Here is an 11,445-nt window from a genome sequence, read left to right as displayed (position 1 = left end):
CCCATCCGGGTTCCAGTACCGTCAGCTGGTCCTCGGTAGTTCCATTTGCTCTTGTACCTTCTACTACCCATCCGGGTTCCAGTACCATCAGCTGGTTCTCGGCAGTGACTTTGGCACGGGTACTCCCTCCTGCCCAGCCTGGTTCCAGCACGCCAGCTGTTTCCGGGTAGTGTCAACGTCACTTTGCCTCCAATGCGTTGTCCTGTCGTGTTGCGGTCGGGTTAGCCGACTCTATGGTGCCTGCAGTTTAGGTGACTCCTATGTGGGCTGCGGGATCTGGCAATGAAGGCTGGTTCCATAGTGCCAATAGGACAAGCACCCCCTGTAGGACTGTGGGTTTTGGTAACTGCGGCCGGCTCGCGGCCTTGAACTTTTTTTTACATGGGTACCTTCTGCTACCCATCCGGGTTCCAGTACCGTCAGCTGGTTCTCGGCAGTGCCTTTGGATTAGGTGCCTCCTTCTCGGTATCCAAGTTCCACCAACGTCTGCTGGTCCTTGGTAGTGCTTTCTGGCACAGGTACCTCCTGCTTAGTAACCGAGTTCCAGTACCGTCAGCTGGTCTTCGGCAGTTCCATTGGCTCTTGTACCTTCTGCTACCCATCCGGGTTCCAGTACCGTCAGCTGGTCCTCGGTAGTTCCATTTGCTCTTGTACCTTCTACTACCCATCCGGGTTCCAGTACCGTCAGCTGGTTCTCGGCAGTGACTTTGGCACGGGTACTCCCTCATGCCCAGCCTGGTTCCAGCACGCCAGCTGTTTCCGGGTAGTGTCAACGTCACTTTGCCTCCAATGCGTTGTCCTGTCGTGTTGCGGTCGGGTTAGCCGACTCTATGGTGCCTGCAGTTTAGGTGACTCCTATGTGGGCTGCGGGATCTGGCAATGAAGGCTGGTTCCATAGTGCCAATAGGACAAGCACCCTCTGTAGGACTGTGGGTTTTGGTAACTGCGGCCGGCTCGCGGCCTTGAACTTTTTTTTACATGGGTACCTTCTGCTACCCATCCGGGTTCCAGTACCGTCAGCTGGTTCTCGGCAGTGCCTTTGGATTAGGTGCCTCCTTCTCGGTATCCAAGTTCCACCAACGTCTGCTGGTCCTTGGTAGTGCTTTCTGGCACAGGTACCTCCTGCTTAGTAACCGAGTTCCAGTACCGTCAGCTGGTCTTCGGCAGTTCCATTGGCTCTTGTACCTTCTGCTACCCATCCGGGTTCCAGTACCGTCAGCTGGTCCTCGGTAGTTCCATTTGCTCTTGTACCTTCTACTACCCATCCGGGTTCCAGTACCGTCAGCTGGTTCTCGGCAGTGACTTTGGCACGGGTACTCCCTCCTGCCCAGCCTGGTTCCAGCACGCCAGCTGTTTCCGGGTAGTGTCAACGTCACTTTGCCTCCAATGCGTTGTCCTGTCGTGTTGCGGTCGGGTTAGCCGACTCTATGGTGCCTGCAGTTTAGGTGACTCCTATGTGGGCTGCGGGATCTGGCAATGAAGGCTGGTTCCATAGTGCCAATAGGACAAGCACCCCCTGTAGGACTGTGGGTTTTGGTAACTGCGGCCGGCTCGCGGCCTTGAACTTTTTTTTACATGGGTACCTTCTGCTACCCATCCGGGTTCCAGTACCGTCAGCTGGTTCTCGGCAGTGCCTTTGGATTAGGTGCCTCCTTCTCGGTATCCAAGTTCCACCAACGTCTGCTGGTCCTTGGTAGTGCTTTCTGGCACAGGTACCTCCTGCTTAGTAACCGAGTTCCAGTACCGTCAGCTGGTCTTCGGCAGTTCCATTGGCTCTTGTACCTTCTGCTACCCATCCGGGTTCCAGTACCGTCAGCTGGTCCTCGGTAGTTCCATTTGCTCTTGTACCTTCTACTACCCATCCGGGTTCCAGTACCGTCAGCTGGTTCTCGGCAGTGACTTTGGCACGGGTACTCCCTCCTGCCCATGGGCACGTCAGCTGTTTCCGGGTAGTGTCAACGTCACTTTGCCTCCAATGCGTTGTCCTGTCGTGTTGCGGTCGGGTTAGCCGACTCTATGGTGCCTGCAGTTTAGGTGACTCCTATGTGGGCTGCGGGATCTGGCAATGAAGGCTGGTTCCATAGTGCCAATAGGACAAGCACCCTCTGTAGGACTGTGGGTTTTGGTAACTGCGGCCGGCTCGCGGCCTTGAACTTTTTTTTACATGGGTACCTTCTGCTACCCATCCGGGTTCCAGTACCGTCAGCTGGTTCTCGGCAGTGCCTTTGGATTAAGTGCCTCCTTCTCGGTATCCAAGTTCCACCAACGTCTGCTGGTCCTTGGTAGTGCTTTCTGGCACAGGTACCTCCTGCTTAGTAACCGAGTTCCAGTACCGTCAGCTGGTCTTCGGCAGTTCCATTGGCTCTTGTACCTTCTGCTACCCATCCGGGTTCCAGTACCGTCAGCTGGTCCTCGGTAGTTCCATTTGCTCTTGTACCTTCTACTACCCATCCGGGTTCCAGTACCGTCAGCTGGTTCTCGGCAGTGACTTTGGCACGGGTACTCCCTCCTGCCCAGCCTGGTTCCAGCACACCAGCTGTTTCCGGGTAGTGTCAACGTCACTTTGCCTCCAATGCGTTGTCCTGTCGTGTTGCGATCGGGTTAGCCGACTCTATGGTGCCTGCAGTTTAGGTGACTCCTATGTGGGCTGCGGGATCTGGCAATGAAGGCTGGTTCCATAGTGCCAATAGGACAAGCACCCCCTGTAGGACTGTGGGTTTTGGTAACTGTGGCCGGCTCGCGGCCTTGAACTTTTTTTTACATGGGTACCTTCTGCTACCCATCCGGGTTCCAGTACCGTCAGCTGGTTCTCGGCAGTGCCTTTGGATTAGGTGCCTCCTTCTCGGTATCCAAGTTCCACCAACGTCTGCTGGTCCTTGGTAGTGCTTTCTGGCACAGGTACCTCCTGCTTAGTAACCGAGTTCCAGTACCGTCAGCTGGTCTTCGGCAGTTCCATTGGCTCTTGTACCTTCTGCTACCCATCCGGGTTCCAGTACCGTCAGCTGGTCCTCGGTAGTTCCATTTGCTCTTGTACCTTCTACTACCCATCCGGGTTCCAGTACCATCAGCTGGTTCTCGGCAGTGACTTTGGCACGGGTACTCCCTCCTGCCCAGCCTGGTTCCAGCACGCCAGCTGTTTCCGGGTAGTGTCAACGTCACTTTGCCTCCAATGCGTTGTCCTGTCGTGTTGCGGTCGGGTTAGCCGACTCTATGGTGCCTGCAGTTTAGGTGACTCCTATGTGGGCTGCGGGATCTGGCAATGAAGGCTGGTTCCATAGTGCCAATAGGACAAGCACCCCCTGTAGGACTGTGGGTTTTGGTAACTGCGGCCGGCTCGCGGCCTTGAACTTTTTTTTACATGGGTACCTTCTGCTACCCATCCGGGTTCCAGTACCGTCAGCTGGTTCTCGGCAGTGCCTTTGGATTAGGTGCCTCATTCTCGGTATCCAAGTTCCACCAACGTCTGCTGGTCCTTGGTAGTGCTTTCTGGCACAGGTACCTCCTGCTTAGTAACCGAGTTCCAGTACCGTCAGCTGGTCTTCGGCAGTTCCATTGGCTCTTGTACCTTCTGCTACCCATCCGGGTTCCAGTACCGTCAGCTGGTCCTCGGTAGTTCCATTTGCTCTTGTACCTTCTACTACCCATCCGGGTTCCAGTACCGTCAGCTGGTTCTCGGCAGTGACTTTGGCACGGGTACTCCCTCATGCCCAGCCTGGTTCCAGCACGCCAGCTGTTTCCGGGTAGTGTCAACGTCACTTTGCCTCCAATGCGTTGTCCTGTCGTGTTGCGGTCGGGTTAGCCGACTCTATGGTGCCTGCAGTTTAGGTGACTCCTATGTGGGCTGCGGGATCTGGCAATGAAGGCTGGTTCCATAGTGCCAATAGGACAAGCACCCTCTGTAGGACTGTGGGTTTTGGTAACTGCGGCCGGCTCGCGGCCTTGAACTTTTTTTTACATGGGTACCTTCTGCTACCCATCCGGGTTCCAGTACCGTCAGCTGGTTCTCGGCAGTGCCTTTGGATTAGGTGCCTCCTTCTCGGTATCCAAGTTCCACCAACGTCTGCTGGTCCTTGGTAGTGCTTTCTGGCACAGGTACCTCCTGCTTAGTAACCGAGTTCCAGTACCGTCAGCTGGTCTTCGGCAGTTCCATTGGCTCTTGTACCTTCTGCTACCCATCCGGGTTCCAGTACCGTCAGCTGGTCCTCGGTAGTTCCATTTGCTCTTGTACCTTCTACTACCCATCCGGGTTCCAGTACCGTCAGCTGGTTCTCGGCAGTGACTTTGGCACGGGTACTCCCTCCTGCCCAGCCTGGTTCCAGCACGCCAGCTGTTTCCGGGTAGTGTCAACGTCACTTTGCCTCCAATGCGTTGTCCTGTCATGTTGCGGTCGGGTTAGCCGACTCTATGGTGCCTGCAGTTTAGGTGACTCCTATGTGGGCTGCGGGATCTGGCAATGAAGGCTGGTTCCATAGTGCCAATAGGACAAGCACCCCCTGTAGGACTGTGGGTTTTGGTAACTGCGGCCGGCTCGCGGCCTTGAACTTTTTTTTACATGGGTACCTTCTGCTACCCATCCGGGTTCCAGTACCGTCAGCTGGTTCTCGGCAGTGCCTTTGGATTAGGTGCCTCCTTCTCGGTATCCAAGTTCCACCAACGTCTGCTGGTCCTTGGTAGTGCTTTCTGGCACAGGTACCTCCTGCTTAGTAACCGAGTTCCAGTACCGTCAGCTGGTCTTCGGCAGTTCCATTGGCTCTTGTACCTTCTGCTACCCATCCGGGTTCCAGTACCGTCAGCTGGTCCTCGGTAGTTCCTCAGCTTTCTTGTACCTTCTGCTACATTTCCAAGTTCAAGCTTTTTGAAATGGTTCTTGGTAATCACTCTAGATCTCCCTGACGAGGACCCTGAAGACGAGGACCCTGAAGACCAACCCTAAGAAGACGAGGACCCCGAAGACGAGGACCCCGAAGACGAGGACCCTGAAGACGAGGACCCTGAAGACCACCCCGAAGAAGACGAGGACCCTGAAGACCACCCCGAAGAAGACGAGGACCCTGAAGACCACCCCGAAGAAGACGAGGACCCCGAAGACGAGGACCCAGAAGACCAACCCGAAGAAGACGAGGGCCCCGAAGACGAGGACCCCCGAAGACGACGACCCTGAAGACCACCCCGAAGAAGACCAAGAAGATGACCCTGAAGAAGTTGACCAAGAGGACAAAGAAGAGAAGACAAGCACCAAGATACAGAAGAACAAGAGACAGAAAACCAAGAAGCAGAAATACAAGAAGCTGCAGAACAAAAAGCGGAAGAACATTAAGCATAAGACTAAAAATCAGAGCAAAAGATAATATCTAAATTATAAGCAGAAGATGACTAAGCAGTGTATGGGGGTGAGTCCGTTCCTCCTCGTGGTGCCCCTGGAAAAGACCTGCTGCTGCAGGCCAAACTGAACGCGGACAAATCCTGTTGTAAATCTTTTGTGACGGGCAGAACGAAAGGTGTAATGTCCAACCTTTTATAGATAACAACTACAGGAATGCCTGCCACAAATAAGAATATGATGAAGAAGAAGAAGATGAAGAAGTAGAATATGAAGAATGTAAAAAAAAAGAATAATACGAAGAAGGTGAAGAAGAAGAAGATGAAGAAGGTGAAGAAGAAGTGGATGAAAAAGATGCTGAGGATGATGAAGGAGAAAGTGTGGGAGAAGTAAAAAAGAAGGTGAAGAGCATGGAAGTAGTGAAACATAAATATCTGACAAAATATAAAAATACTTAACATGGTCAATATTTCCGTAACTCAGAACGTCTTAAAAAAAAATATTAATTCCTGCTATTCCATTTGATTGGGCTAAACCTCTATGCCTTTATTGTCTCCCCCACCTCCCCCAATACATTCTACATTATTCTTAGTTGTTTTCCTTCATGTAGAATTAACCTACAAGGAAAGAAAGGGTTTATTTTCATTCCGATATTTCTGTCCCATTGACTTGCATTGGTTTCCGGTATCGGTATCGGCGATATCCGATACTTTTTCGGTATCGGTCCGATCCAATCCGATCCGATATTTCCCGATATCGGAAGGTATCGCTCAACACTAGTTATCACCTTTGATTTATGGCAAGGTGCTCCATCATGCTGGAAAAGGCATTGTTGGGCGCCAAACTGCTCTTGGACGGTTGGGAGAAGTTGCTCTTGGAGGACATTCTGGTACCATTCTTTATTCATGGCTGTGTTTTTAGGCAAGACTGTGAGTGAGCCGATTCCCTTGGCTGAGAAGCAACCCCACACATGAATGGTTTCAGGATGCTTTACAGTTGGCATGAGACAAGACTGGTGGTAGCGCTCACCTCTTCTTCTCCGAATAAGCTGTTTTCCAGATGTCCCAAACAATCGAAAAGGGGATTCATCAGAGAAAATGACTTTGTCCCAGTCCTCAGCAGTCCACTCCCTGTACCTTTTGCAGAATATCAGTCGGTCCCTGATGTTTTTTCTGGAGAGAAGTGGCTTCTTTGCTGCCCTCCTTGAAACCAGCCCTTGCTCAAAGAGTCTCCGCCTCACAGTGCATGCAGAAGCACTCACACCAGCCTGCTGCCATTCCTGAGCAAGCTCGGCACTGCTGGTAGTCCGATCCCGCAGCTGAAACAGTTTTAAGATACGGTCCTGGCGCTTGCTGGTCTTTCTTGGGCGCCCTGGAGCCTTTTTGACAATGGAAGCTCTCTCCTTGAAGTTCTTGATGATGCGATAGATTGTTGACTGAGGTGCAATCTTTGTAGCTGCGATACTCTTCCCTGTTAGGCAGTGCAATGATGGCTGCACATGTTTCTTTAGAGATAACCATGGTTAACTGAAGAGAAACAATGATACCAAGAACCAGCCTCCTTTTAATGTGTCCAGTGATGTCATTCTTACTTAATCATGACTGATTGATCGCCAGCCCTGTCCTCATCAACACCCACACCTGTGTTAATGGATCAATCACTAAAACGATGTTAGCTGCTCCTTTTAAGGCAGGACTGCAATGATGTTGAAATGTGTTTTGGGGGTTAAAGTTCATTTTCTGGGCAAATATTGACTTTGCAAGTACAGTCATTGCTGTTAAGCTGATCACTCTTTGACATTCAGGAGTATATGCAAATTGCCATTACAAAAAATGAAGCAGTAAACTTTGGAAAAATTACTATTTGTCTCATTCTCAATACTTTTGGCCATGACTGTACTGTATATATATATATATATATATATATATATATATATATATATATATTTATTTTTAATTCATGCAGCACTAGGGTAATTAATAAGTTGGCCAGTAGTGCACAACCTTTTTAATGTGAATGATTCTCTCTTTCTAAAATGGACAATCCCTTTAAATATTTGCAACATCCATCTATCTGGGAATCTTTCCTTTTTTTTCTGTGCTAATTTCCACTTTGGATGTCATAGGGGGAATATCCGACCATTAGCCACAATAGCGAGGAGCCACTTACATGCAGCAAAATCAACACTAGGTCTGCGTGCAAGAACATGGAAACCCCCTTTAAGTACAGTTACAAGCTTTTCACTGCAGCTACAGGACATTGCACTGTAAGCTCCATCAGCCTGCACAGCTGCCGCCCCTATGTGCATTATTTGCTGCTATGGGAAACGCTTCGTCTCTCTGCAGTTTCTCCCTTGTCTAGATTCTGCACACACAACACAGGTATATGTTTTAACGCACACAACCAAATGCTCATGACGACCGCCAAGTACCGACTAACACAGTGCGCGCAAACATCCGCTTAAATAGACGCTGCTAAGCCCCGCCCCCTCCCGGAGGTCAGGCTCAAGCTGACAGCAAACCCGACCGTCCTATAAATAACTCGTCCGCTCATTGGCTGCAGTAAACAAATATAGAACACGTGAAACAGAACAACCAATGGAAGTTATCCAGGCTCTCGAGGGCTACAATAGGCGGTCTATTGTTAGATTGATAGCTTTCTCATCCAATACTTTATCTTCCCTGTTCTGTTATCCCGCCCTGTCACAACGATTGGCACGTTTTAGAAACAAGGCAGTGACATGGGAGGGGGGAATCTAGTGCCAGTCTGCTTGTTATTGACATCTCTGGTAGCCAATGGGCGAGCGACTTTGTATCAAGCTTTGCTTCTGTTGGTCAGAGAGGTCTCAGTTGGTGGATTCTTTTTTCCTGAGTGACAAATGGCCTGACCAATGAGCGCTCAGTGCGAAGTAGGGCGCAGTGTTAGGAGGTGCGCGGGATGTCGGCCGCTCGGAGCCTCGGGTAGAAAAGGAGGATCAGTGAGACCCCCGGGACAGACGGAGCGCGGCCTGGGAGCCCGGGAGCGGAGCGCTGCTCAGGTGAGAGGCGGAGGGTGAGACGTGCTCCATCAGCTGCCGGGCTGTGCAGCTTCTCCCCCAATCTATCTGCAGGTATCGCGAGTCGTGATCGATATGTGCGTGTGTTGCGGGCAGAGCACGGGTCGTCAGCGGAGTGACTTGTGAGTGAATGGCCCTTGTGACTGTGCAGCCCGGTGTGTATTTATTGTAACACGTGTGTGCGGAGCACGGGAGGTGTGGAGGCTGCTGCACTGATGGCTGTGCCCTGTGTGGCCGGAGACCCTCTATTCATCCAGCCTGAGCCTCCACAGGAGACCCCTGACCTGCTGTTCCTACCAGACACTGCTGGGGCCGCCCGCGCAGTGGGCCCGCCTGGGGCCTCCCGCGCAGTGGGCCCGCCTGGGGCCTCCCGCGCAGTGGGCCCGCCTGGGGCCTCCCGCGCAGTGGGCCCGCCTGGGGCCTCCCGCGCAGTGGGCCCGCCTGGGGCCTCCCGCGCAGTGGGCCCGCCTGGGGCCTCCCGCGCAGTGGGCCCGCCTGGGGCCTCCCGCGCAGTGGGCCCGCCTGGGGCCTCCCGCGCAGTGGGCCCGCCTGGGGCCTCCCGCGCAGTGGGCCCGCCTGGGGCCTCCCGCGCAGTGGGCCCGCCTGGGGCCTCCCGCGCAGTGGGCCCGCCTGGGGCCTCCCGCGCAGTGGGCCCGCCTGGGGCCTCCCGCGCAGTGGGCCCGCCTGGGGCCCATTTGTTGAGACCAATACTATTAAAGAACAATGATAGATGGGCACTTTCAAGAGATTTTGCTTCGGGGCCCCTGAGCTTCCAGGTTACGCCACTGACCATCTATTGTGTGCAGCCCTTATTCCTTAGGATATATTGAGATATATATTAAGAAAATACCGATGTAGTTATAGCTGAACCCATAATCCTCTAGCTTTTCTAGTAATTCTTTCTAGTTTTTTTTTTTTTTTGCTGAAAACAGTCTTAATGTTTTTATTTTGGTCATTCCTTTTACTATTTGGGTAAGGTCTCTCCTCTCAAAGAAATTACAAGCGAGAGAGCTGCAGGAGAGCGCAGTGCGGCACTTGAGTCTGTGCTGTTTCTGCTTATGCAGAGCGTAGCAGGTGGGATGAGTTTCTCGCTCTGCATAGGTAGCAACTGAGATGACAAAGCTCGGGTCATCATACCGAGAGTCTTGTCATCCCGAAAGCACCTTGGTCCAGTGAGGTCCTAACTTATGTGATAGTAGGGAGGAGGTGGGGTTGAACTTTGCACCTCCACAGAATTTGGCACCCAGAGCAACCTCCCTCCCCACGTTATCACACCAGTTATAAGTGTAACTGAAGCTTCAGGATTTATTGATCACATCTGATATTATGGTACTATATTTAAAAAAAAAAAAAAAAAAAAAATTCTTGGCTTTATATACTAGCGTCAATTGCTTACCAATTTCAAGTTCTCTTACCAGAGAGCAAATTTTTAAGATGAGCAAATTGACTTGCAGGATCCTGGTCTAGCGGCCAGGTCTGTATTCCATGGCTACTGGACGGGAGCCCTGAGAATAGCCTCCTACCTCCCGCATCCCCAGCTCCTCGTGGAGTGACGCAGAAACGATGGTGCGCCAGGTCGTTTAATCAAAAGAGGAGCTGAGGACTTTATTAGCTCTTTCCACAAGATTGGGAATGTTTAAATAAACTAACTTCAAGGCTTCATCTTTATCTCACTGCAAAAAACACCTCCAATAAAAAGGAGCTTGAAAACCTCTTAAATATTGCAGCAGTCAGCAGTTTCTTATCTTGGAAGCAACTTCTTTCCTCTTTAAATTACCATGAAAATGGTTTGGAAATTTCTTGTTAAAGTTTGCTTACTCACTATAGAAAGTCTAGCTGTAGGGCTTGTCCATGTGCTGAGAAGTGGAGACAGTAGTAAGCAACATAAGCAAGCCTGAGCTACACATCATGGACTGATACATTGTAGCCAACAGTCAGGACAGGAGACATTGGTTATATTTACAAATACATCTGTTTGCTCCCTGCAAATATTAGAACTATGAATTAACAAATGTGGAATTATATACTTAACAAAAAAGTGTGAAACAACTGAAAATATGTCTTATATTCTAGGTTCTTCAAAGTAGCCACCTTTTGCTTTGATGACTGCCTCTTGAAGCTCATCAAGAGAATGCCAAGAGTGTGCAAATTAGTCATCAAAGCAAAAGGTGGCTACTTTGAAGAACCTAGAATATAAGACATATTTTCAGTTGTTTCACACTTTTTTGTTAAGTATATAATTCCACATGTGTTAATTCATAGTTTTGATGCCTTCAGTGTGAATGTACAATTTTCATAGTCATGAAAATACAGAAAAATCTTTAAATGAGAAGGCGTGTCCAAACTTTTGGTCTGTAATAATATATATATATATATATATATATATATATATATATATATATATATATATATATATATATATATATATATATATATATATATATATATATATATATATATATATATATATATATATATATATATATATATATATATATATATATATATATATTATATATACACACACTTCAAGGGCATGCAGGGGTTAATAATAACAAACTAAAGTTTACTGGTTGCTTCCACTGCCCTTCTTTCTGTTGACAGGCTGAAATGGCAATGTCAAAACTACAGAAGCCAATCACTGGACCCAGCTGTGACACTGAGACGTTTAACAGGAGGCCGCTGAGTCCAGTGATTGGCTGCAGGGGTCGTGTAGTTCTGAAGTCACCGCTACAGTCTGTTAAGACAGATAAATGTGGGTATTTGGGGGAAAGGAAAGCTGTGTAAAGTAAACTGTAGTTTATTTTTAATCCATGCAAGCCCTTGAAATAAAGGAGTTTTCTAAGAATATACTTTTTTTTTTTTTTTTTGACTCTGGAGGTAAAGAAAAAGTTCTTAAGTGTTGACAGAAGAGATATTGTACAACTTTCTAGAGAAAACTGGGGCAAATTTGTGGACTTTGATTTATTTCAGCGGCTCATGGTGTTTGATAAATGTGAAATTGTCGTGTCAGGCGACACTGAATTTGCCTTGTAACCTCAGTCTGAGGCCGGTTTCCCACGTCCGTATA

At 49.6% G+C, this 11,445-nt stretch overlaps 1 protein-coding gene across 1 annotated transcript in view; it reads left to right on the top strand.

Annotated features, from left to right (window-relative positions):
- The first annotated feature begins 8,210 nt into the window (after nt 1-8,210).
- HDAC4 (histone deacetylase 4) overlaps nt 8,211-11,445 on the top strand; it is a 194,063-nt gene continuing 190,828 nt past the window's right edge. Inside the window, 1 exon segment of the mRNA XM_073646742.1 lies at nt 8,211-8,357. The gene's annotated coding sequence lies outside the window, so the exon portion shown is untranslated.

This window comes from Phyllobates terribilis, unplaced genomic scaffold, assembly GCF_046119375.1.
Source record: "Phyllobates terribilis strain yellow unplaced genomic scaffold, ASM4611937v1 Scaffold_9__5_contigs__length_417890890, whole genome shotgun sequence".
Classification (NCBI taxonomy): Eukaryota; Metazoa; Chordata; class Amphibia; order Anura; family Dendrobatidae; genus Phyllobates; species Phyllobates terribilis.
The sequence above is the reverse complement of the archived record's forward strand: the minus strand, read 5'-3'. Positions and strand labels throughout refer to the sequence as shown.